The sequence below is a fragment of the Quercus lobata genome, chromosome 1, assembly GCF_001633185.2.
Source record: "Quercus lobata isolate SW786 chromosome 1, ValleyOak3.0 Primary Assembly, whole genome shotgun sequence".
Lineage (NCBI taxonomy): Eukaryota > Viridiplantae > Streptophyta > Magnoliopsida > Fagales > Fagaceae > Quercus > Quercus lobata.
The window spans coordinates 49559856-49563107 of NC_044904.1; the positions used below are offsets into that span (position 1 = coordinate 49559856).

Consider the following 3252-nt stretch of genomic DNA (forward strand, 5'->3'; position numbering starts at 1 on the left):
GCAAGGATAGGGAGGAATCGATTGGCTCGCAAAGGGAGAATCACTTCGTTAACTTAGAGCGAAGAAGGGATAGGCAACATACCCCAAGCATTATGGTGGAGTCTTACCACACTAAGCGTACTAAGCGAAGTCACTCAAGGACTAGAAGTCATGTCTCACATGATCAAGAGACACGGAAGTTGCAACAAGAAATAGATCGCCTGCATAAGAAGTTGAGGCGCAGGGAACGTGATAGAAGAAATCCATCCTCCCTACCAAGTGATGGCTCCAGGGGAAGTAAGGACCGATCATATCGTCATAGGTCTAGAACTCCATCTAGTGAGTCTTATTCAGCCTCTTCACGCCAGGACAGGTTGGAGAAGAGCAGTAATAAGCATGAGAAAAGGTCTTCCCACCATGGCAAGGGGAATGATGCAATGAGTAAGGCCTTATAGCAGATTTCTAAATTACCCTTCGTCAAGAGGATTAACAAGGCCAAACTTCCTCATCAGTTTTCTCAACCAAAGTTCACCATTTACAATGGAAGGACTGATCCCATAGAGCACATCAACCACTTTAATTAGAAGATGGCGGTCCATGCTAATAATGAAGCCCATATGTGCAAAGTGTTCCCCTCCAGTCTTGGACCTGTGGCTATGCGTTGGTTTGACGCCTTGGAGGAAGGATCAGTGGGGTCTTTCAAGGAGCTAACGAGGGCATTTGGGGCTAGATTCATAACATGCAATAGGGTCCCCAAGCCAGTAGACTTTTTGTTGTCTATGGCAATGAGGGAAGGAGAAACCCTCAAGACTTACTCGGATATATATTGGGAAACATATAATGAGACTGATGAAGACTTTGAGGATATGGTCGTGAGGACTTTTAAGGTTAGGCTCCCTGCCGAGCACGAGTTGAGGAAGTTGTTGATGATGAAGTCCGCCTTGAAAATGCATCAACTTGTGGATCACATAGATAAATATAAGCGAGTGGAGAACGACCAGATACAGGGAAAAGGTAAGGGTAAAGTGTTCCTAGAGAAGAGGGATCCTCGAGGAGGACGATACTAGGGTAATCTCCTTCGAAGGGAGTTTTCTAATCAAACATCATCCGCGGGAGCTCAGTTGGTCAACTCATTGTTTAAAGAGCCAGTGTATCAGATACTGGAGAAAATTAAGAATGAGCCTTATTTGAAGTGGCCCAATAAGATGGGTGGGGACTCATCCAAGAGAAGTCAAAGCCTCTATTGCCACTACCATCAAGACAGAGGACATACTATGAAGGATTGTAAAGCCCTGCAAGATCACTTAAGCCAATTGGTGAAGGTAGGGAAGCTCAATCGGTTTTTACATTAGCCTACAGGACAATTCTGTCACTCAGGCATTGAGTTTCATAAGGATAGCGCTCCTCGGCAAGCATTGGGTACTATCAATGTGATCTTTGCCAAGCTAAGGAATAGTAAGGGCTCAGGTACTAGGGTTATGTCCATAGGTGGAGGTTGTGACATGGAGGCCGGTGATCAGGCTCCTAAAAGAGTTAGGGTGATGGTCACCCTTACCCTGGGTTTCTCTAAGAAGGATAAGGAGGGAACTCTCCAACCACATGATGACGCTCTAGTGGTTACCAATAGGATTGTGTGTTATGATGTAAAAAGGGTGCTAGTTGATCAAGGAAGTAGAGCAGAGATCATGTACCCTGATTTGTACAAGGGGATAAGCTTGAAGCCCGAGGACTTGGAAAGGTATGATTCACTGTTGATGGGCTTTGATGGTAGGATGGTGGTCCCCTGAGGAATGATAAGATTACCCGTACAAGCTGGGGATGAAGAGGTGTAAGTTAACTTCATTGTAGTAGAAGCATTTTCCCCCTACACAGCTATCCTAGCCAAACCCTGACTTCAAGCTATGGGTGTCATGTCCTCAACCCTACATCTGAAGGTTAAATATCCTACTCGGGGGAGAGTGGGAGAGTTAGTGGGTAGCCAGGCCACGGTGAGGCAATGCTTGGTGTCAGCAATTACATGACATCCTTTAAATCCTACTGCGGTGATTAAAGATCCAGTCCCATAACAACTAAAGGGCCCGGCAGGGGGGCAGCAGACCAGGGTATCTGGAGAGTTGTTCGAAGAGCTGGAGAAGGTGGTGATAGGATAGGATCAGGAGCAATACTTTCAAGTGGGATACCAGTTGCCACCTTTGGAAAAAGCAGAGTTGGTGAAGTTTCTAGAGGCCAACATTGATGTCTTTGCATGGAGTACTTATGATGTTCCAAGGATTGACCCTGGGTTTATATGTCACCAACTGAACGTTAATCCCGAGGCTATGCCACGTAAGCAACCTCCTCAACGATCATCCAAAGATCACGCCGAGGCAATAAGGATGGAGGTAAATAAGTTGAAACAAGTTGGAGCCATTAAGGAGATCTTCTATCCCGATTGGTTGGCGAATACTAGGGTGGTTAAAAAGAAGAATAGGAAATGGCAAGTCTGCGTGGACTTCACTGATTTGAATAAAGTTTGCCCAAAAGACCCCTTTCCCATTCCTAGAATTGACCAGTTGTTGGATGCCACGATGAGACACCCTTAGATGAGTTTCTTGGACGCCTTCCAAGGGTACCATCTAGTACCCCTGTCATTACCTGATTAGGAGAACGGCCTTCGTGCTCCTAATGGGAACTACCATTATCGGGTGATGCCCTTCGGCCTCAAGAATGCAAGATCCACGTATCAGAGAATGTTGATGCGAATGTTTGAGCCACAGATTTGGAGGAATATGGAGGCATACATTGACAACATGGTAATAAAGAGCAGGCGGGTAGAGGAGCATTTGGCCGATTTGGGGGAGACATTCTCAATTCTTAGAGAGCATAATTTATGCCTAAACGCTTCTAAGTGTTCTTTTGGGGTCAGCTCGATCAAATTTCTAGGCTACATGATTACTCATCACGGGATTGAGGTCAACCCCGAGCATATTAAGGCTATTAACAATTTGCATCCTCCTCGAAATCCCAAAGAGGTGTAGAAATTGACTGGAATGGCAGCAACCTTAAATAGGTTCATCTCTTGGTCCACGAACAAGTGTTGTCCCTTTTTCTAGATTCTTCACAAGTGGAAGGACTTTTGGTGGACCAAGAAGTGTGTAACAACTTTTAAGGATCTCAAGTAGGTGGGCACTTTGCTCTTGAGCTTCTCTATCAAATCTGGCCAAAGCTGCCTCAATGTTCTTCCTCCCACTTTCAGATTCATTTAGCCTGTTAAGAGTCTCTTTAGCTTTCTTC

The 3252-nt window shown here is 45.4% G+C and overlaps 1 pseudogene; it reads left to right on the forward strand.

Annotated features, from left to right (window-relative positions):
• Positions 1-416: 416 nt before the first annotated feature.
• On the forward strand, positions 417-2996 carry LOC115955208 (annotated as a pseudogene).
• The last annotated feature ends 256 nt before the right edge of the window (positions 2997-3252 follow it).